We start from the raw sequence: 24,373 nt of genomic DNA, 5'->3' as shown, positions 1-24,373 counted from the left end.
ACCTATAGAATTGAGAGATATTCAGGGATCACCAGATTCATTCACTATGAAAACACCACAGATCTCCCCCATTTAAAGATGCTCCTAGGGTTAGAGAGATGGCCCAGTGGGCAAAAATGCTTGCTATGCAAGCACAAGTACCTCAGGATGGATCCCCCAAACCTCTGAAAAGTCAGGCATGGCAGCACATGCTATAACCCAATATGGGGGAGGGAGACTAGAGACTCCCAGAGGATCATTCACCAGCCAATCTAGACAAATGGGTGAGCTCCAAGTTTAATGAGAGATCCTATCTCCAAAAATAAGGTGAAGACACTGAAAATTGACCTCACACACACACACACACACACACACACACACACAAAACATATGCACGCACACACACATACACACATATGCATGTACACAAACACATATATGCATGCACACAAACATATTTATGCATATACACACACATACATGTGTGTGTGCCTACACATACTCCATAGACCACACCAAAATTATTAATTAATTAACATGATGGTAAATAAATAAAAGATGCATGTGAAATGGCCATTACTGAGACCTACAAGGATGTCTGTTATAAAGATGAACTAGAATTCTGTTTTCAGCTCTAGTGTCTGACCACCAGCCCTAAGCTTGTGTGTTTCAGCTACCACAGACTCAGAAGGGGTGCAGCTTGTCCCTCTGCAGTGAGCGTCCTGCCCGGTGGACTCCTCCTGCTCACCATATGAAGACGAATGGTGTGTCTGTGGGAGATGAGGAGCTGCCCGTGGCAGGAGGCTCCAGATCTCCATCTGGAATCCACTATTTAAGTTAGATATTCTTAATTAGTGAACTGGGATATCACATCCCTTGGTGCGAATCCCATTCTAGCCACAGAAAGCATCTGGTGTTCCATCCTCTGCACGAGCTCCCTTCTTGTCAGTGTTGTTTTTGGAGATGTTTTCTGTGTATGTGTGAGCAGTGTGCCTCTCCTGACTGTATTTACCATAGCACCCGAGGTCCGCTTTGTGTCTTTAGTCTGTACAGGGCTTTCAAGGCCTTTGACCTCCACCTAACCTCCTCTTGATGCTACAGGTTCTCCTTCCCACACTTCCCTATAAGCTTGTAAGTTTACCAGTACGAGAGGTGCACTGGGCAACTCAGTAAGAAGAAAGGGGCGCTAATTGCTTTGCTGTCCACTGGGAGTCAAAATTCACCTGCTCTGTCTTTCTTTTGTGATTGGCTAGTAGGGGTGGATCTGAGATAAGTTAGTGGTAAATATCATTAAAAAGCATTGCATAAAAGTCTCAAAGAATTAATATATATATTAATTATATACATCTAGAGTACATACACACACATGCACGCATGCACACACTCATATCAAAAAGGCCAACTCCCTTAATGAGTGGGTGATCATGAACACGTGTCGGGCCTACTATCCTGAAGGCTTCAGGCAGCAGCCAGTCCGGGGGTTTAGGGGAGTGGTAAAAGCTCCTAGAATTTTGTTCTTCTAACACTCGAGCAAAGTGTCTCACTTTCCCTTCAGTGTTAGGAGTAAGCACAAAAAGATGCTAACTCAATCAGGGGGAAGAGGGGGGGGGAGGGGGGAGCAGAGTATGCTCGGAACTCAAACATGCAGGAATGACACCACTCACAAAGCAGTCATTAAACTCCGAGGCAAGCATTTGCTCTGGAAGGGTGGCATCAGTGTTGACTTCCTCACAAAAGGCAAACTAGTCACCTTGGAGCCAAGACAGAAAGGCTGAAGTCTCCGGTAATCGCTTGGCACAAAACCTAACTGTACCTCATGACATAACCAAAGCCCGGCTCTGTGTTTCATCTCTGCTTTGTCTCAAAGGACGTTCTCTGCCCTGGAAGCTCCTGGATGGCAGGTGTCCTGGGCTTGTCCTGGGTGTTCACAGTGCTGCCTGGCATGTTTCAGGGGGGTCTCAACCCCCTTTCTTTTGTCTGGAACACAGGGAGGAGCTAGGTGCTGTCTCCTCCTCTGTGCTCACCTCCGCTGCTTTGCTCCTTCCTTCCCTTGTCTGCAGCACTGCTGCACGCCTCTCTATTGGGAATGGTGGTGACAGCAATGGTGTCCAAGCTTCTCAGGCTCCCCATTCATACCATGCAAAACCTGGTTTCCTCACATGGACCTCTAATTTCATCAACTCATTTTAGCAGACAGGCAAGCGGAATCCCCATCCTTCGGGTGAGTTGAAACTTGGGTGCAGCGCCAAAACCACTGTGGCAGACGAGATAGACTAGTCTCTCTGCTTTATTCCTCTTGATGTCTGAGAGAAGGAATCAACTTTTAGATTTGGCACAAAGTCCTTTAAAGGTCTTGAAAGAGCAATAAAGTATTCAGTTGCCCTTAACAGAATCATCCTAACCTTAGGCCCACCATACTGGACAGCATCACAGAAAGCTGAGTCTGGGAGCAGACACTCACGCCATGGGGTTGCTGCTCCAATTCTGTCCCTGTCTTCCGCTGGGGAGAAGGAGCCACAGGAAGTTAACCAGCCCAGAAATCAGAAGAGAAGATTCAGTGCCTCCTGCAGAGCCGCCATCTCCGGAGTTAGAGCCAAGTGTGTACTCATTTACCCTCCCTGCGAGCGGTGGAAATGAGGCAGCGTCACTTTAGCTCTTAGTTTTGCTTGTATTATTTTAGTTTTTCCTTTTCATAGACAGGTATCTCTACATAACCCAGACTGATTTCCAGCTGTAGATCTCTCTGCCTCAGCCTCCCGAGCGCTGGAGTGGTAGGTCTGAGCCACCATCTCAGCTTTCATGTTTCCTTTAGCCTTTCTGAGGAAGCTGAAGGCCCTTTGCCCACTGACTGGCCTGGATGACAGCTCAGGTGATGACAAAGGAGGGACAGCTGCATTTTCATTTTCTGCTTTGTCTCGTTTTGTTCTGGTTTTTGAGACAGGGACTCACGTGATAGTGTAATCTGGCCTGGAATTCATAACGTAGCCCAGGATAGCTCAGACTCAGCAAGGCTTCTGTCTGGGCCTTTCAAATGCTGGAATTATAGGTGTGAGCCATCACATCTGACTTTGCATTTCACTTTTTATAATGCTTTAAAACTCATTAACGGCATTGTATAACTAGAGCGAACTTGATTTGTTTCAAGATGCAATTCATTGGCAACTTTAATCAAACTGAGAATAAAGACTAAATTAAGAGTGAGTGAGAAGTTGAAAGTTCCTCTCCATATATTCATTTGGGACTGAAGCTTCTTAATGATGAAGATGGTAGGCTGCTTGTTTGATGGGTTGGTTAGTTGGCTGGTGGGGTGGTTGGTGGGTTAGTTGCTAGGCTGGTTAGTTGGCTCACTGACTTGTTGGTAGACTGTTTAGTTGCTTGGTGGGATGGTTGATTGGATAAATAACTGATTGGTTGGTGGGTTGCTTGGTTAGTGGGTTGGCAGATAGGTTGGGTGGGTGGTTGATTAGTAGATTGGTTGACTGGCAGGTTGGATGCTGGTTTATGAGTTGGTCAGATATTTGGCTAGCTGGTTGTTTGGTGGGTTTGCTGATGAGTTAGCTGGTGAGTTGGCTAGTTGGTTGATAGTTTGGTTGGTGGGTTGGTTGGCTGGTTGACTGGCTGACTGCCTGGTTGGTTGGTTGGTTGGTTGGTTAGTGGGTTAGTGGGTGGTTTGGATGTTTTCTAAATTAGTGTCCACAACATATCTGATCTATGAGGCCCATATGTTTAATCTCTCTGTCTAGTCAGGTGGAGCAAAAGTTGAGAAAATTGTACCATATAAAGTCTGGGGCATGTCTTAGTGTTGGCACTCACCTAGTGTTCACAAGGCCCTGCCCTGGTCCTGAGGGCTACAAAAGCAAACAAGAAAATGTACCTGAACACTCCTCAGTGCAGTTTTATCCCTTCACAAACACCTCCGATATTTGAAGCTGTTAATAACGCTCCAAAAATAAACCTTCCATCAGTTCAAGCTCACACCTATGGAGGAGGGGAAAAAAAGACTAAATGTGTTGCCTACGAGCAGTCAAATAAACCAAACTGCTGTAAGTTCAAAAGTCTCTATAGGGAGTCCTTGCAAAAGGCACTCTCAGTCCATGTATATCTGCCGTGGAAGCTCAGGCACAGATGCCAAAGGGAAAAGGCATAGTAAAAACAGGTGTGTGGGGGGAACTCAGCAGTGGGATCACGCTGAAGCCGCGCACGCTCCTCAGTTCCTTGCCTGGCACTTGGACACCACAAAGGCTTTTAAACAACTCTCCTTAAAGGTCCAGGCGACATCCCAAAAGCAATTGCTTTTTGTGTGTGTTGGTGATGGGCGGGAGGTGGGGTGGGGGAAACTCACTACAGCAATCCAGATTTGTGTTATCTTTTACGCATTGGCATTCAAGGACCGAGTTTTCAAAAGAGAAAAGTAGACATCAGTGTTGCCATCTGGCAGATTCCCTCTGGACGTCACCCTGAAATCCTGTGAGCCTTACTTACTCCACAGTGCTCTGTGCACGGGGTGTGGCCCCAGAGCCCACCTGTGAAGCTTAGGTTCAAAGTGACACGCCGAGTCACAGGGTCCCTACTGCTCAGGGTCTGGGTGTGGTACTGTAATCCCTGCGATGGCTTCTCCTCTGGCATCAACACTCCCCAGCAGTGCACACTCGGCAGGTGGCTCTCCCGTCACCATGTCTTGGCTGCTACTCTGCTGCGGCTCGCCCCATTCTGTAGGCTGATGGCCGCCCCCGGAACAGCCTTCTGTGAGGGCATTTCTTGTAGCTTTGTCCCCAGAGGAGAAGTAGAAAGAAATGCTGGCCACACAGTCTGCCCTGGCCCCTCATGAACATCTATTGAAACTGATGGCTCTAATGCCTGGCATCTGCCAAGCTGTCATTCAAGCCAGAGGGGATTTGGACAGGGACAAGGCACGCATTGTAAAAATGACTCTGTGATCTAGTTTCCTGCGCTTGCCTTGAACTCCTAGGTATGATTAGGGCAGAAAACCTTATTTCCTGCAAAAACGACTTCACATAAATGGGAAAATGCACTGTATAAGGAGCCAGCGAATATTTTCCCTTGATTTGTGCCCGAAACATAAGAGTAGAGGGAAAAAGCCCCAGCTGTCTACTGCATTGTGTGAACATATACATGCATTTAAATTACTTATATCATTACTTACAGATGTAATTGTGAAATATGTTCTTTTTGCATTCAAAATTAGGGACTGAACAGATGGCGAACGCTCAGTTTAAAGCAATATGTCCATTAAAATAACCCGTACTGTTGGTGTTTAGTGCAACAATAGCAGCCAGTTCATTACAGCGGGGCTGTGCAGTGAGAGCTTGTGCAGGCAGAAGACAATCAGGAAATGCTCGCCCACCCGGGCAGCAGACATTCGCAGACCGGAACACCTCTCCGCTACCCCTTCCCATCAACCATGGCTCCAGACTTGAACTACAGTTGCTCTGCTTCTGAGTTTGCTTCCAAAGAGGAAAGTCAATAAACAGTTGACATTTACCAATGCTCTGCTTCTGGGTTGGGCTTCTCTCTTCTCTTCTCTTCTCTTCTCTTCTCTTCTCTTCTCTTCTCTTCTCTTCTCTTCTCTTCTTTTCTCTTCTCTTCTCCTCTCCAGATGTGCTGAAATGTGTGGTTCCAGATGCAGCACCTCAACAGGACCAGGTTGCTCTGTCCTACAGGATGGGTCAGGCTCACACGCTAGTGGCGTGATACACAGAGAACTGCTCTCTCTACTTGGGGTTCAGCATCGCCTACAGGAAGCAAGGCTCCAGAGCAGGGCAGCTGCAGAGTCTACTAACTTAGTCACCTGGGTCTACTGCCACCCTGCCTGAATAGATTCAGGTCACCTGAACTTACTGCCACCCTGCCTGAATAGATCCCAGTCACCTGGATCTACTGCAACCCTGCCAAATGTTGCCTCTCTATTCTTACCCAGCACCTCTGACATGAATTTCCTCCTAAAGAATTGCAATCAGACACCTGTGTCCTGTCCTATGACCCACTCCCATTTTCCAATTTGACAAGAACATCAGTGATTTGTACCCTAAAAGCATTCATACACACAACAGAGAAACGTCAAAGGTGGACTGTGACAAGGTCCTTGGTGGGTGTGTGGTGTTGCTGTGTGGAATCGTGAGAACCCAAGTTTGAGTCTCAGAACCCATATTTCAAAAGTCAAGCATGATCCTGTGTATACAACCCCAGCACCGGAGACCTAATGGCCATGCGTCCAACCCACCCCTCCTGGTGCACTCTAGGCCAGTGGATGGCCTGGTTTTAAAAACAAATGAAGAAAGGCAAGATGGTGGTTGGTGTCTAAGGAATAACACTTAGGGTATGTGTGTGTGTGTTGTGTGGGGGTAAGGGAGGTTTTGAAGAGCCACAGACTAGAAGAGAGGAAGGACAGGCCTGCTGTGCCGTCTTGGGTGGACCCATCTCTAAGAGAGGGTAGGTATGTCCCCTTCCCACAGCAGTCAGCATCACCCTCACAGAGTTCCTATGCGGCTGAGCTTCACTGTGGTTCACACTAACTGAGAAGAAGAGAAGGCTCAAAGTACTGGAGCACTGGACATGGTTCAAGACCCCTGTGTGCGGAAGTGGAGTGGAGCGTGGGAAGGTCCCTGAGGAAACAGAAGTCACAGGGGCCAGTCAGGGGCCTTCTGTTTGGAGGAAGCTTTAGAAGCCATTTCCCCACAATATAAAAGAAAAAAAGTAAAGGTTGCGAAGCCGAGGGAAGAAAAAACAAAAAAGGAATAGAGGCAAGAGGAATGTTTGTAACTTAAGAACCATTGTTCTAAATCCAAGAACTGGAGGACTGAACAGTCCTCGGCATGAGCAAAGTTATCTGATCAGAGCCTTTAGATCAGTGTTTCCAACCTGTGGGTCTCAATGATTGCTTTGGGGGTCTAATGACCCTCTCACTGGGGTCACATATCAAATATTCTGCATATCAGGTATTTGTGCTACAATTCATAACAGTACCAAAATTAGTCCTGAAGTAGCAATGTGGTTGAAGACACCACACTGTGAGGCACCATATTAAAGGGTCACAGCATTGGGAAGGTTGAGAACGGCTGCTCCAAGCGCTCCATCCTGCGACCTTCCTTTCTGCCTCCACAGGGTGACGGACAGAAGGGAAGAGACCAGCTCTGAAGCAAGACAGGTTAGGAACACACTGCCACAGTTGGGGTGGCAGTGTGGAGAGGAAACAGCAAGCAGAAGCCGACGTCATGCATGGGTGCTCCCTGCAGCTGTGCAGCTGAATGCTCACAGGTGGCTGACTGGACACCCTAAGCCAAAACTCAAGCTAGGCACAGGGTGGGGCTTTCTGAAGACTTCCACGGGCTGAGTGGTTTCCAGGTTTTCAGTCTCTCTAGTGTTGGCCGTCATTCCTAGACATATCATGTAAGCTGATCTAATAAGTCCAGGAATATATTCTATCATCTCATTTTCTCTAGAGAACCCTGACACAGTATCCAAAGACCCACCTTAACCCCTTCTGATCCCAGGAAACCACCCAGCCTCACAGCATGCGTGGCATGGAACATCTCCCCAGCCCTTCCCAATCATCCTGCCCAACCTCCACGTGGCCTGCCCTCCCACACTGCGAGCTCAATCCTGCTCTAGCATCTCTTTCTACTTGTTCCCTCTTCTTGTCCCCTGTGCTCCCACCCAGGCCAGTTCTTATCCTTCAAGGGCGCACCCTAATATCACATCCTGCTTGAAACTTTTCTGAACATTAATCACCACTAGGACAATGACTGCATTAATGGTTCCCTTGTTTTTTATAGCAGAATCTTGGTAGTCTTCTTTTGTCCTTGTACAAAATGGGTACCACCCCCTGAGGCTAAAGCCTGGGTGTGTTTTCTACAGTCCAGATGGTCTGAGAACACTGTCAACCACTCTCTGCTTGGCCAACATTTCCTTAGGCTTAGCTACAGGTCTCAGAGTCTAGCCCCCTGGTGAATCTCCATACCCTGGAGAGGCATCTGGGTTGTCCCCGTCTGTACCTGGTAAGGCTTCCTTCACACACAGCCTAGCACATAGTAGGTGCCAGGAAGCCTTTGGTGAATTTAGTAGTAAAAAGGACTGGTACGGATGGTCCAGTGATAATACCAGAGGCAAAGGGAAAAGAAAAGGAATGAGCTGGTAACGCTAGCCAAGATAAATAAATGAAGATAGTCACTTGGGGCTGTGGGGAGAGACAGACTGCTGCCAGGTTACGGAGAATGTGGGTTCACGGTAGAAAGTTCACCGAAGCACCAAGGCCGAGGCTGAGCAAGGAATTGGTATGAAACTAAGACCCAAGGAACTTGACAAAGAGACAAGACGTCAGGGACGTCCACAGAGAAGTGTGAAACGAGAACCCACGAAAGTCAAATAACCAATTTATTAAGAGGGTACAATGAAAAGACAAACTCACAGAGAGAACAAATCAGGCATTCTGCCCAGGGGTGAAGAGCTCCAACCTTGCCTCTCAGCAGCTTGATCTCCTACTGGGCCGAGAGAGAGAGAGAGAGAGAGAGAGAGAGAGAGAGAGAGAGAGAGAGAGAGAGAGAGAGAGAGAGAGAGAGAAAACAAGAGAGCCCTCTTACCAGCTTTTAAGCAGTCATGGTATGCAGACAAGATCATACCCTAGGACTCATAACTCTCAAAAGCCATTGGCTGAAGGGATCAAGACCCCACAACGGGAACGCAGCAGGAAGACAGAATTGCTAAGGGGGAAAAAAAAGCAAAAGCCATCGGTGACAGGTGCTGTGGACTGCACTGTGTGACCCAAATCCAGGAGCTGACATCTTAACCCTGGACCTCAGAACGTGGTTCTTCTTAAGGAAGAGGCCTTTAAAACGAGGTGGACAACAATGAGTACACAGCAAGCTACCCCAAGGGACCAGTCCTGACACGTGTTGGAGGAGAGCAATAGCTATCTAATTGAACTTATGTCAGGCTCTACTGGAGAAAGCTCATGTCTATAAGAGAAGAAACACACAAACAGGCAGACACACACAAATATACAGGGAGAGAGAGAGAGAGAGAGAATTAGTGCATGGTCTTTCAAGGACACAGAAAAAGCTCAGCCATCTCCTAGCCCTGTAGTAAGGCCAACCCTGTGTATTCCTCAAACTGGACTCCAGTCTTAACTAGGATGACATTTCTGTTGTTATTGTTGTTGTATCAGTGAAATTTGTTACACTACTCCTGAGGAATGGGTTCAGTGGGTACGGCTAAGAGAGAAACCAATTCCCCACTAAAATGGAAGCATGACCTCCAGCAGGTCGGAAGGAGTTACGACAGCAATTGAGAGAGACAAGAAGGCAGGGCAACAGCCCAACCATGAAGCCAGGTGAAGTCACAATCTCCAGTAGATGCTGTCCATAAAGTCACCACCCAGCAGGTCAGTCAACCCACCTGATGTCACTCCAGCAACACCATCTAAGGACCAGACCTGCCAGACCTAGGCTGGAGGACTAGGACCTCCCTCCAGGTCCCACAAGAGGAAAGCTGACAGACAACCAGGGCATGACCAGTAAGGATCCTGGAGAGGACAGGCTTGCCTGGCATACTGGAGAACTCTGCGCATCTGTCTCATTGTGTCTTAGACATGAGCGGGAGCCAGGGATGGATAATTTCAGATGCCTCCAAACCACCAAAAGGGACCCAAAAGGACAATGAGATAGCAAGGAGCAACCCACCAGAGAGGGGGCACTGCTGAGTGCCTGGGTCACAGCACCTCCATGACCCTGCCCTGCTGGGGCTCACACATAGAAAGGGACCTGTCCTATCTGCAGCTCTGTTCCTATGACAGATACTATGATTAAAGCCGCAGCTAAGAAAGCACACGCTTGTCTCTCCACATAATGAGTAGAGCTGAAAGGAATTTCAAAACCCAGAAAAACTGGCAAAGCTATTTGGCAGTTGGGCAAATTTCAGTTCAAATGTAACAAATAAAAAATTAAAATAAGAGAAATGAGAAGAATGGCGGGCCCCTCCCCAACTCGGAGGTCAACATGACAATAAAGATAGGAAGGAAGCTTGCTAAGAGAAAGAGCAGCCTCCTCGGACGGGAGGCTCTCGAGGGTGTTTTATATGTAAAGTTAATAGGTAATCCTTTGTGACGAAAAAGGAGCCGCCTCAGAAAGCTTCAAAAAATAATAATGGATAGCAAGACGCCAAGGAGAGACAATTGAGATGTAAGCATTGTACGCCTAAATTAGGCCCACGCTTTTATGTGCAGCTTCTGCTAATGGGTGCTTTTTCCTGTATTGCAAACTTGGGAAGATGAGAAAGGATTTCTTTATGCCAGCTTTACGGTATCTGGCGTTGCCCCAAGCATTCATTATCAATAGAGGATGAGCTGAGACCCAAACATAACAGCTCCCATATTAAAAATGTTATTGAAGAACATAGGCCTGGAAGGAAAACAAGGATGTGTGCGTGTGCATGTGTGTGTGCGCGTGTGTGTGCATGTGTGTGTGTGTATGTCTATATGTTCCTTCATGTGCTGGCCCATGTTGTGTGTGTTCCCTTGTATAATCGTGTATGTGCTGTATGCGTGTGTACATGTATGTGTGTACGTGTTCCCTCCCATGCTGGCACATGTATACCCTGTATTTGGAGACTAGAGATCAAGCTAGGATGTCATTCCTCAGGAACCATCATTGTTTTCATGACATAGGGTCTCTCACTGGTCTAGAGAGCTCCTATTACACCAGCTGGGCAGAGAGCCCGGGACCCACTGCATCTGCCTCCCCAGCACAGTGATTCCAGACCAACTTCATGATACTAACGCTGTTTTATACCTATTCTATGGCTCAAACTCAGGATGCCACGTGGCAGTAAGCACTTTACTAAGTAGTCCTCGTAAGCCCCAAGATTTTCTTTATAAACCATGTAGCTAGATAAGAAAGTAGAATTAGCCAAAGGGCTTTATCTACGCGTATCTGAGAAAAGGAAACCACAATTGAGAAAATGCCCCTGCTGGATTGGCCTGCAACCACACCTGTGAAGCGTTTTCTTCATTGGCAATTGAAGAGGAGCCTCAGCCCATAGTAGCTGAACAAAGCATCGGGAGCAAGCCGAGAAGAAGCACTCCTCACGGCTTCTGTTTCAGTTCCTGTCTCTGGGTTCCTGCCCTGATTCCTTCTATGATGGACTCTGGTGTGGAATATAAGCTAAAGTCAACCCTTCCCTTCGTAAACTGCTTTTGGTCACAATGTTTATCAAGGCAATTAAAACCCCTAACTAATACAGAAATTGGGACCTCATTGTGGGGGCCTGCTGTGACAGACCTGACCATGTCTGGGGGATGATGCTGCCTGCACAGAAGCTTTGGGCTGGAAAAGCCACTGGGTGCTCAGGAGGGACCTTGGAACATGGAAGACGCTGAGAGCTGGGTTGACGCCTGAGGCCAGGCTTGCAAAGTTTCGGGGGGGATGTCTGAGAGTCCCTTAAAGTTTTTATTAGACTTGTTTTGAATCAAGAATCTGCTTTCCGGCCATTGGGGTTGAAGAATCAGCCATGATTAACCAGAGACAACACCACTGAAGGAAAAACCTTTGCTTTCCTGGAGCAATTGATGCTGCTCAGCTGGAGCAGAGAAATTAGCAGTGATTAAGAAGAGACCAGCATCACTGAGGTGAAATATTCTTGGTAATATTTTCTTAGGGTCAGCACATAGAAGCTGTGGCACAGAAGAGGGCTAAGGCTGTGTCTTGTGCCAGTAGCCAGACCTGATCATGTGTAAGAGTCCGCCCAGGTGGTACTAGTTTAGAAGCAGTGGCAGGAACATGGGGAATGACTGAGGCTAGACACTGTGAGAGGCAGTTTGCAAAGATGCAACCTCAGTTACAGTAGAAGCCCCAGGATCAAAGAGATCATGGGGAGAAGCTGAGGCCTGGAACCAGGCGGCAGGGTGAGAGTTTTTGAAGTGAACAGAGAGGCTACTGGTAAAGATGCAGCCCAGCACACTGAAAACCCCAGCACTTGGATGCCCACCAAGGACAGCAGCAGGCTTGGAGTGGACCCAGCCTGAGCCTAGGGGACAAGCTGTGTGTGCTATGGATGGCAGAGGTAGAAACTGATCTTCTCTGTGGTTCTTTGGAGATTGTGGGTGAGTCCCAGATGTCAAACACTGGACGTTTTGCAGTTGAATTTTGGTTTTACTTTATTTGATTGTGACTATGCTCTGAGTCCTCCCCCTGAAGTAAGAAAGCATGTAACTTTTTTTTTTCACAGGAGTCTGTATTTAGCTCTTGAGGAGATTATGGTTATTCTAGAGAAACTATGGATATTTAAAAGACTGAATATGTTAGAGAAGCTTGAACTTTGACAGAGATTTTTGAATGAATTTTAAAGTGTTTAGTTTTTTTTAAATACTGAGGAATTTATAAAGTTGGACTGTTTTATTTTGTTATATTGATATTAATATGAGCCCTTGGGATGAATTAGAAAGGAAGGGTTATAGTTGAATAGTGAGGTGTCTGTGCATTAAGTTGACAAGCAGTTGGTTGTACTGGTTGGTATTGTCATGATACACATCTAGACATACCCAAGAAGTGGGGGCCACAACTGAGAAAATGTCAACTCAAGATTAGCCTAGGCAAGACTGCAGAGCATTCTCCTTGTTTTTTCCTCCTTTTATTGAAAATGGACTTTTTTTGCACATAATATATCCTGATTACAGTTTCTCCTCCCTCTACTCTTTCTGGTTCCTTCCCATCCCCCGCTACATCCAGCCAGGTCCATTCCCTTTCTGTCTCTCATTTAGAAAACTAGCAGGCTTCTAAGGGATAATACTAATATAAAATACAATAAAATAAAATATAACAAGATAAAACAAAAACTAACCCAAAAGAAGGCACAAGAAACAAAGACCCACTCATTCACACACTCAAGAATTCCATAAAAGCACTAAAGTGGAAGCCATACTGTATACACAAAGGACCTGGTGCAGACCCTGAAAGCCTGCGTGTGCTGCCTCAGTTTCCGTGAGTTCACATGTACGCTATTCATGTTTACTTAGACAGCCTTGGCTGTTTTTGTTGTCATTTTGTTTTGGTGTTCTCCATCCCCTCTGCCTCTTAAACCCTTTCTGCCTCATTGTTCCACAAGGTTCCCTAATCCCTGAGAAAAGGGATTTGATGGAGACATCAAATTTAGCACAAAGTATTTCAAGCTATCTCATTCTTCGCATGTCTGACTGTGAGTTTCTGTATTTGTTTCAAGGCATTATTTTAATTAGTGATTGATGCCGAATGCTAAGCTCATTTTGGGTGGTGCTACCCCTAGAAAGGTGGTCCTGGTTTTGCATACAGGAACAGGGCTAAGCCAGTCTTGAGGAGCATGCCAGTAAGCAGCAATCTTCCATGGCCTCTGTGTGAGTTTCTGTCTCTGGGTTCCTGCCCTGACTTCCTTGGAGGGATGATGGACTGTGATATGAGAGTGTAATTAACACTTTCCTCCTGAAATTGCTCTTGATCACAACTAGAAATCACAAGACAATGAGCAAATGGCATGGAATGTTTTCAACCTTAAAAAGGTGCATTCCTACAGAAGATGCTCACAGAGCAAAGTCCTGGTCCTGATGCTGCCACTGACCTTTAGATATGACTCTCAAATTCTGTGGATAAACACATGTGTTATACATACAAAGATACCTAATCTCTTGTCTATGAAAATAATCCACTTTGCTTTAATTGTAACAATTAAAGTAAAATGGGCACCATCTATTCCAACTGCTTCCTATGACCCCTGAGAAGTTCCTGTGTACTTCCTTACAGCTCTTTCTGCATGGCCAGATCTTTCATTTACAACATTTAATTAATATTATGTGTATATATATATATATATATATGCTTTTGTTCTACTTTTAGAACCTGACATTGTCCTTTGGTACTGCCAAATATTATTTGGAGACATTCTGATAATGAGTGATAATTTATCTAATGGGGATATTCACTTATTAGGTCCATAAGTTTTGTATTAACCTTCATTTTGCATCCAGTCCTAAAACTCCCCACAGTGGGGCAAAGCTATCACTGGCAAAGCAGGTACAGAGATAGGAAGAAATCCATGTGAGCTTCTGTGCACAGACCTGCAAGAGCCACAGTGTGTGTGTTCATTCCTTGCTAGCCAGGAGGTTCATTTAATATTCCTGATATTGCCTTGCCACTGATCCACCAGGGTTCCTCAAGGCAGAGGCCCCACCTGGACCTATGGCCAGGCCCCGAGGGAAGGGATTTTCACTGTCCTATTTCTAGGGATGAGTAGACAGGGTTCCCTGTGAGAAAAAAACTTGTGGTCAAAGAGGAGGCTCTTTCCTGGGACCAAACAGAGCTGCTGGGCAGACTGGTCCCCAGAGAAGAACATCACTATATTCGTAGTCAGATCATATAACCTGGTGTAGGGTTGGGAGTGGGTTAGCAGGCTTAGCATAGGCAACACACCTGTCCACTCTATGCCAGGCCTTTCAAGTGGATTGCAGAACAAGAGACAGCAAGGCATTATGGTCTCCATGGTAACTGTAACTATGTAATTGTGCCTTTTATTTGGGTTCATGCACGTTGTCTGGGTCTTTAAGAAATAATCCCTGGCAGAAAATGTTTTGTCAGAGATGGCAGGTTGGTGGGTAGATCCAGGCCTTTCTCCCAGGTGAGTCTCTCAAGAGTCCTGGGAAGGAGTAGGAACACATGGCAATAGAACCCCAATCCATAGTCTCGAATTTCTTAGGGCTCTGGTACACCCTGACAGCAAGGCCAGAATATAGCCCATCCACCCCACCATCAAGAGGGATGCTGCCCGTAAGACCCTGTACCCCCATTACCACTTGAGGCTTCGTCGTCTTGATGGTCTTTAAATGGCTTGTCACTTTAATTTCCAATCTTACTCACTGAAAAGATGAGTTTTTCACACGTTGGTAAATTTCCATTTTCTTCCTCAGTAAATGTGTCCTACTTTCTCAAAACCAAGGGAAGGGTGGCATTTTCCCCGTGCGTGGGTATCTATACAGTAAGATACTAACTTCTTCATTCCATGCGGCTAATGGTCTCTTCATCTGTCATGGACTGGATGGTTTTACTTATTGTTTGGGGCACACAGTGTTCCAGTCACACAACTGTCCCCTATGCTCTTGCTTCCACTGGAGTAGCTAACGTACTTCTGCATTTTTAAATTTCTTTCTTTACTTTGATCATTAATTTTATCAAGTCTTCCTGGGTTACGTCTTAAATAGCCAATTTTGGTCACCACCACTTGTTGAATACTTCCTTTTTAATTTTTTATTATGCGTCCTTTATAACACTGTAAATCTTCCTTCAAATGTCTCGGGTTTTAGGGCCTCTCTGTGTATCAAAAACGTTGGTATTATGGCACTAATTTTTGATTTATCAGAGTATTACAAATAATAAGAATGTCTATCATGTTTTCTTCTAGCTGTACTTTTGAATCATTTTTATTACCTTCTGAAAATAATCTTACTAGTATCTTGTATATTACATGCCCTTCCATTTCACAGCACAAAATGTCTTTGAAAAGGTGACTTCATAACTTCTCCTTTACGGTTAAGAAGTTTAAAGTCATGGAAAGAAAGAAGTATTCGGAACCACTACTAAATTTTTCCAGATAAAGCTCAGAGTCCAGAATCTCTACCTAACTCTGTCTGACAGTAGACCCCAAGTCCTCCAGAACTCACAGAAACAGCCTTGGGGTCTCACAATTATATTTGGACAAAGTTTCAAATTATGCCTCTGAAAGTATATCTGTGGCTATAAATCAAGTCTTTAAAACGGTTGCTCTGATGATAAAGAAACAAGAGAAAGAAAAGGAAGAGCGAGGAGGTTCCAGTGTGCCTGTATTATTTACCTTCAGTGTCCGCATTTGCTGTCTCTGAGCCAGGCCCAGGCCCCTCACTCTGTCCTCCAGATCACTCTAGAAACTCAGAGACCCTCCCAAGCCACTCTTCCTCACCTCTTCTTTTCCATTTCCAAATGGCCTTGAGTGTCTCCAAAGGACTTGAGGATGCTGAAGACTGAGTCAGAGTAGATCCTTTTTTTCTTTTTTAAGATTCATGTGTATATGTCTGTGTGTGTGTGTGTGTGTGTGTGTGTGTGTGTGTGTGTGTGTGTGTGTAAATTGCACCCCAGAGCTAGAAAAAGAATTCAGCATTTCCGGAGCTGGAGTAGAGGGGTTGTGGACACTCTAATGTAGGTGCTGGGAACCCAGCTCCAGTCCTCTGGAAGAGTCGCATGGTCTTAACCACTGAGCCACTTCTCATGTCCTTCAAGATAGTTTCAGTCTAAAGTAACTCAGCAAATGCACTAACCGTTTATCAGCTGTGGAAGAGGAGAGAGTTTGCTATGAATTCAAGAGTAAGCACCAGCATCATGGTAGCAGCAGCTCCTTATGTCACCTGAAACACAGCTGTCCCCTTAGAGACAGTGACTAGTGTATCCTGAATTTAATACATCTTGTAAAACAACAGACAAAAAAACACAAAACAGTGATATCCCAAAGGTGTCACTGGTTTTTCAATTTATTTCATTTGAAAATTTCAAAGAAAAATCGTTTGAACTGGTTGCACTTAGATCTAAGTTACACTTACGGTATTAGTTGTATTTTGTCACTGTGAGCAAAAGAATCCTTGGCTGTCAGCCCAAATCTGCATCAGAGAGGTCCGTTCGCATCTAGGGACCATAGCCGCTCATTTAAACCATGATGAGTGTGGTTTAAACAGGAAGCATTCTCCACAGGCTCCTGCCTGAGCACTTGATCCCTTGCTGGTGGTTCTGTTTGGGAAGTTATAGAAAATCTAGGAGGTGGAACCTCAATGCAGTTAGTGGGCACTGGGATAGGCCATTGAGGTTTATTCCAGTCACTGCTTACTGCTAAACTGAGATGTGACAGGGTAAGGAGCCCTGGCTACCCAGTGGATCTTCCTGTCACCTGCCTGCCAGGGTGACTCCCCACCAAGAGGAACTGTTATCCCCTCGAACTGTGAACCCTCAAGCAGCGTTGTGTCCATTGCTTGGTCAGAGAAATGAGAATGATAATTAACACAAGGGACAGATGTGAAATTTCCAGTGCTATGTGGCTGCAGTCCTGTTAACAGAACAGCACGCCTGTAGACTTTTCCTCCATGCATTGCTTTGGTTCCCACAAATGCAAGTGCAGTCCCTTTGGCTGGGGAATCTGCACATGTGCATCTTCTCACGTGGACCATGCTGTCATCCCTTCTACAAACCTAGCAACTGCAGCCCAGGTCATCTTTCTGCCGCAAGTGCCTGAAGGATTGGCTTTTTTTTTGGGGGGGGGGGCAGGTTTCTCCTTTGAAGGAGCAGTTATTTTGTTCTCAAGTAACCGAAACACACTTAGAGTATCTAACAAAAATAACAGGAGCCTTTTCTCTCAAGCCTTCAAATGCTTTCAATTAAAATACACTTCCAGACAGAGAGGAAAATTGCCAATGCCTAGATTTATGCTGTAATTGTATTCATTTTGAAATGTGATGGATATTAGAAGGTTGTGGCAGATTGTGAGATAATATTCATCTCCCCTGTTAAGCATTTATTCCCACGAGGCGTATGGAAAGTGTTAGATGTTTGGGCCAGACTATATCATCTTCCGTTCCCCGCAGACGTCTCCCATGGGTGCTTTTGAGTAGACCTTGAAAACAAGTATCTGTCTTCCTCCTGTCTGAAGTTGCTCATGTGATAATTTTGGAGAACTGAGACCCAGTAATCCACCTCATGGTCATGGACGGAATGACCATCCTCAGGAATGGCCTACTGGGTAGAAAACTGGATGTTCAATTTGTCTTGCAAAACAAATAATTTTCACAAATTCCTCTACCTGCATGCTGTAATACCTAAACCTGATTACCAAAACAGGACTTGGAGTGCTCCAAAGATATCCACTCCCTTTTATTTATTTCTTTATGTTTTTAAGAACACAAATAATCTGGAGTTCATCCTGAGTGCTAAGTGTTGTCATGAATGATTTTCTTTTAAGTATGCATGGGAAGTGGGTCTGTCCATATGTCTCCAAGGAGACTCTGAGGTTGGCAAGAATACAGATTACTCATGTGGCCCCTTTATTACCAGCTCACCAGCATCCTGGGAAAGAGGACAAATGATGTCTCTGGAGTGCTCTGTGCATGTGACAGGCCTCACCCACAGCCTTATCTTGGCTCAGTTGGTCCTGCCTCAGGAATAATCACCCTCACCTGTAGTCATGGTGCCTTGGATACTGTCCTTCTCTGAGGCTGCCAAGACCACTCTGCTTCCATTGCCACATCCAGGCAATAATCAGAAAAGGAAACGGCATAACTCCCCTCACATGTGTGTGTGTGTGTGTGTAAGTGTTCTACTGAGACTGTGCTGTCATTTAGCCTAAGTGCCATATTTTCAACCATGACAGAGATGTCAAAGGTGAGCAGTAGCTCTCTAGTGACAGACTGTGACCCTACAAGCCAAGTACTACCCTCCTGCGATGGCCATGAGAATGTGAATGCCATTGATTCCTTGGAGATAGTCTGTTTCTGCTGGGAAAATAGACGCCTAGATATCTCTTTTCTTTATTGGGACCGTCTTTCCACCTTGTACTTTCACACACTCCAAAACACATCTATCTTTCTTCCTGAGCACCTTTGCAGTTAAGACTCTTATTACTTAATCCACAAGGAGCTCTGTGGGGTTGATAGTTAAGATATGGTTTAAACCTGCTCATTGGTTCATTGTCCCTGGCATTGAGTCATCTCTTCTTTCTCAGAAACAGAACTCTCATGCATTTTAGCTGCATCCACAGCCAATAGGTTGCAAGTAAATACAGTACGCAAATATCCACAAAGGAGAGCACCATTGCCCGCCTGTTCTCCATCCATTGCCTCTCCTTGGAATAAAAGGCTGAGTGCGGGAACTAGCGCAGTCTCCCGATGATATGTGGTGGGACAGAGAGACAATCCCGAGTCTCTAGCAGAGAGACAGCATACTAGGAGCTCTGATTGTCCTGAGTGGATATGCATTTCTGCCCGCTGAGGCCACTCTTCTCTTGAGATTTGGACCATGCTGTCTGGCCCTATCCCTGCAGAGTACAATCTGCTACTTCATCCACACCATCAGCACACGGCCATCCCATCCCCTTGCATCTCATCAGAGTCACCAAGCTTTCTCATGGCCTCCAGCTTCCTTTCTCTAAGCCCAAGGGATCAGAAGCAGCACTATGTCCCAGGGGTTCTATACTGGAGCAAAATCCAAATCCCTGGATGGCTGTCAATCTCCTCAGGCCCCGACCTGACAGTACTTCCATCTGCCAACAAGAGCCTTTCAGGCTGTGCTGCCCCCTCCACCCTGCCCAAGGGATCTTTGTGCTCCCTGCCCAGAACATCCAGAGAGCGATTATCCAGCCTTATCCCAGCCTTTGGTGGCCACTGATTTAACCCAAGCCTCTCCTCTAGTTGCTAGTCTCCCTCTCACTTGCATGTCTCAGGTGATTTTTGATTATCCTTCAACACACAGCATGGCCTGTAGCTTTGTCTTCTTCTTTCTTGGAGCACACTCAGTGAGAAGGGGCGTGTTGTCCGCTAGGGTTAGACTCATGTGGTAGACATCTGCAAGGCATGAACCTTGACAGGCATTCGACACCCACAGTTTTAGGATAAAGGATACTGAAGAAAAGTGGAAAAGATGTCTCTCCCAGTCCACAGGTGGAAAGGCTCCCCCTTTGGAGCCTGTTAAATCAGTTGTGGTACAGGTCATCATTTGCCTTCCTGGAGCAGAGGGCTGGGAAGACAACTCAGTTGGTAAAGTGATTTCTGTGCAAGCTAGAGGGCCTGCATTTGGTCTCCAGTGCCCTCAGTTAAAAAGAGGCATGGTGGTATGTACTTACATCACGAAGCTGGAGAGGGACACAGGGCGATCCCTGCAGCTTCCTGGCCAGCTTACTTGGTAAGCTCTAAGCCAGTTAAAGATCGCATCTCCAAAACAACAAAAGCAAGGTGCCGCAGAGACCGTTAAAAGGGCACTTATTACTCTAGCAGAAGGCTTGGGTTTGGTACTGAGGCCCAACTTGCTGTACGTCTTGTTTCAGGACATCAGATGCGCCCTTGGATCTCCAACAGGCACTGCACACGTATGGTGCACAGAGAAGCACTCAGGTTCACAGCAAACAAAGTCAACTATTCTTTAAAGTGGGAGAGAATGGTTCCAGTCCTCTGCATGCCCTTAGACACACAGGTACAACACAAACACACACACACACACACACACACACATAAATAAAGCCAAAACTCTAACATTGGGCTATTGTAGTTTAATTGCGAGGTATCACCCTCCCCCCCCCCATAGACTTACATGTTTGAACACTTGGTCCTAGCTGGTGACACCATTTTGGCAAACTATGGAACAAGTAGGAGGTGGTACATTGCTGTAACAAGTGCATCCCTAGGGGCAGGACTTGAAATCTGATACGTCGCCCCTTCCTGTGTGCTCTCTACTTCCTGACTGAGGATATCCTGTAACCAACTGCTCAGGTTCCTCCTGCCATCCTTCCTGCTGCTATGATATACTGTAACCCCTCAGACTGAAAATCAAAGAAAAATCTTACTCCCTTAATGTGTCACCACAACAATGAAAGCAACTAATATGTAGGCTGTTGAATATGTAGTTCCCGCTCATGCCTCCATTAATTATCTCACTAGCTCCACCCTGTGTCTCAGCCTTGCTGTAATGGTCAGCTATTGCCTTGGTAATGCTGCATAACAACCATTCCTAGTAGTTTCACAAATTGAGGTTCCAGTGGGTTAAGGTATATTTGGCTGGTAACTGGGCTTTTAGCTTAGTTTGGAATTAAACTGATACCCAACTGGGAGGAGTAATCAGTAGATCACTAGTTGCAGCCAGTTCTTTCCTTGAATATTTACATGGCTCAAGAGTCGAACTAAACTGAGCAGTCATTGAAAGCCTCGTGTCCCGTTTGCTGAAATTCTCCCTCCATGGTGTATTAGGCTGCCATACACAGTGGCAGGGAAATAGGGTGAGCCTGCCGCCCCCCCCAAAGCAAATGATAATCCAAACAACTACAGGGACCCACCTTGTCCCTGTCCAGATTATACAGCCTCTCACTCACATGTGTTCATCCCTCCCTGCCTCCCTGAAGAGACCTCACCTTCTCTCTAGCTTTCTTCCACTTAAAACAAGCCCATCCTGGAAGCTTCTGCCCATACATCAATAAATCCTTCCTTATTGCTGCAGAAGGAACGGGCCTCAGCCTCGCCCTCCTCTGGCTCCTACCCAGAGCTATTCTGTTTCCGTTATGGGTCCACTTCCTCTCTTAGTTCTTCATTTTATTGGTGCCTAATGAGTTAAGTCAGTTGCTCTGACAAACCTTGGCATATGTTAATCAGGGTAACCATTGAGTCTTATCCAAAAGAAAAAAGAAAAGAATTGTTTTAAAGACAGACTTGCATAGCCCAGGCCGAGCCCGAACTCTTTATGTAGGTGAGGGTTGACCTGGAATGATCCCCCTGCCTCCTCTTCCCCAGGCCTGGGATACAGCTGACAGTCATCACACCGGGTTTTATGTCCTCCTGGCTATCTAACCCGCCACCTCTTGCATACTAAGCAAGCACTCTTCAAACTGAGCTGCATCCCCACCCCAAACTGTTCTTTTGAGAAGTCTGATAGTAAATACTCCATTCATTCTCTCCACTCTTGGGACAGAGGAATTCTTCTGATCATGGACCAGTTCTTTTCAGGATGTCTTGAGTAGAGTGGGCCAGGCCTTCCTTATTAGTGCCTGATGGAGCTGTATAATTCATTAGTTTAAACCTGAGGACAAAAGGCAGACTCCCTGTGCTCACAGGCCACCAGCATAGCTCTAGCCTCACACCCTGGTGGTTCCCTCATTGGTGGCTTTCCCCGTTCTGCCTGCTCTTACTGTCTTTACCCACTGCAGTTCTCCTAGGGCTCTATCTCTTCTGTGAGTTTGCAGTTCCTAAGCTCGGCCTGCTTCTGTCTCTCCCGACACCACACATGGGAATCTCCCAGGCTCCAGGAGAGGGCATGGCTGACCACAAGACAGAAGCTCCTCCTGGTCTAGACTTGAAGCATGAGGCACTTTCTAGCAGAAATATGTTGAAGCCAAAATAAATAAAAAAGAAAAAGTGGGAAAGAGTCAAACAGGCAATTATTTGTAATAGAAAAAACTATTGATTTTCCTTTTTTGATACATAGTCTAAATTATCCCTCAAGAAAAGTAGTAATGCATCTTTAAACAGATTTATTGGTTCTAGGAGGGAAAAATGTATTATTTAACTTCAACACTATTGGATTTTTCTATTATATTAGGTATAGAAATAGGACAGACGAACAGAAACGAGGCAGAGAAACTCCTCAGAAGATGACAGTTGCTTTGGGTCCCAAAGGAAGATCCCTGGAATTTCTCACAGCAGTTGAGACTTTGTAAATAAAGGGTTATTTTCCAATATAAACAAATTATACTGTGAATTTGCAATAAGCACATTTTCTACAAGATTTCATAACCTTTGGATGAAAAGATCCAAATCCCGTTAGGAAGGAAATTCATCTTGAATCCTAGGTCTTCTTTGACCCTGAGCCATGAGCCCCTTCTCTGAGCAGGGTGTCCCACAAATGCTTCTGGTATGTTCAGCCCCATCTCGCTGGCCTCTGAGACCAGAATGCCCAGACACTAATCAGTGTCCCTGAGCAGGTAAACCCTCGGGTCCTCTCCCTGCACCTCATCCTCATGAGAGTCCAGAGGGCATGTTGGGGACATGGCAAATCAGCTCATGTAGGTGTTTCACCCATCAAGGTAATCAGGCTGAGTTTTCATAGAGAGAAGCAGTCTGGGGGCACATTGTCAAGTTGGGGTGCTCTAACAGCTGTGAGAGTTATGGGTATAAATTTTAGGCCATAGCTATAGTTGAGCCCCTCTTGCCCCCCCTTTTTACAATATTATAGCCAAGGACATTGGTTTAGCTTTTATTTTGCTTTGTTTTTTAATACTCAGGGATCAATGCAGAATAATCTATCAATGCAGAGGTCAGAAGTCAATCAGGCAACAAAGGAATTCCTAGACTGACCTCCTCTCTGTTGTCCACACATTGGCCTGTTGTAGTGCCCTATCCCATGACTGACTCCATGCAGTTATGTGTTCATGCCCACACTTACCAGATAAATACTTTATGCAGACACAGAAAGGACTTTTGGACAGCAGTATCCCAGAACTGAAACATGCATCCTGGAGGAAAACTTGTTAAAACCCTGGAAGTAAATAACTCACAAGTCTCAAAAAGACCCTGAAACTTACAGGATTCACTAAGCCTTGCCCTCATCAAGGTTATATAAGCATGTGCAGACTGCTGGGGAAGGGAACAAGTCTGTTGAGTTTCCTGTTAGTACTATAGAGAGCTTTAGGGTTGTACATTTCATGAGTTGTCACACATACTCTTGGTGGGCTTCTCAGGGATACTATAGCCTCTGAGTCATTGATGTTCCTGAAAGAAACCCCTGCACTCGTATGCTTGTAAGTAGTCTCAATAAACTTGTAGAGTCGTGTTTTTTCTTATCGGTACCCTATCTGGGATGAGAAGATGTTTGTTCACATAGCCCCCAAGAAGTCATGCCCCAGGGGATTCTACCTTGGATGATGTGGTTCTAGATTTTTATGGCCAAGGCAAAGTAGTCTTAAGACAGCTCTACATTCAAAGTTGAGAACATTGAGAATCAAGGACAAAGATCTCCAGACAACATGGTGTCCAAGGAATATAATCTGTGGTAGCACCTCTGGACTAGAAAAATCTCCATTTCTCTATGCAGGCAACAAGAGAAAAGAGACCTTGTCTTGGCACCCAACACTACCAGGACGCAGAGAATATTTTCATTCTGTGGCCATCGGCTAATACCTGATGGCCCCCACACTCTTATTTCCTACTCCCTTAGCCATCAAGTGTGTGAGACCAATGGTGAAATATACCTACCTTCTGTCACCCGCACTTGGGAACCCTGGCTGCCTGACAAGCCATTTTCATCACTTGCTTCTCAAGTAAGGAGAGGAAGCCTTTTCCACACGGACCTGTCCTCTAAGTCAAGCCAGTGAAAACCAGCCACCAATGAGCAAAGCAGTCTATGAATGGCAGGATCAACAACACATCTCTGCATTTGATCTGAACACGGATGCTTTAACCAAGGAGGCTACCAAGGCCCTTGCCGGGCCCCGTATAAACAAAAGAGTGCAGAAGGAGCTGTGTCTTTGCTCTGTAACAGTGTTGTGAGCACAGGTCCTTCTTTAAAACGCTTTGCTAATTCAGGTGGCAGGATGAAGTGTGCCATGTCATAATTAATCCCTCATGTATTGCAAGCAATTTAATGTCAAAATAATC

Source organism: Alexandromys fortis, unplaced genomic scaffold (genome assembly GCF_014885135.2).
Source record: "Alexandromys fortis isolate MF-2015 unplaced genomic scaffold, M_Fortis_MF-2015_v1.1 scaffold_160, whole genome shotgun sequence".
NCBI lineage: Eukaryota > Metazoa > Chordata > Mammalia > Rodentia > Cricetidae > Alexandromys > Alexandromys fortis.
This window is presented reverse-complemented; position numbering follows the sequence as displayed.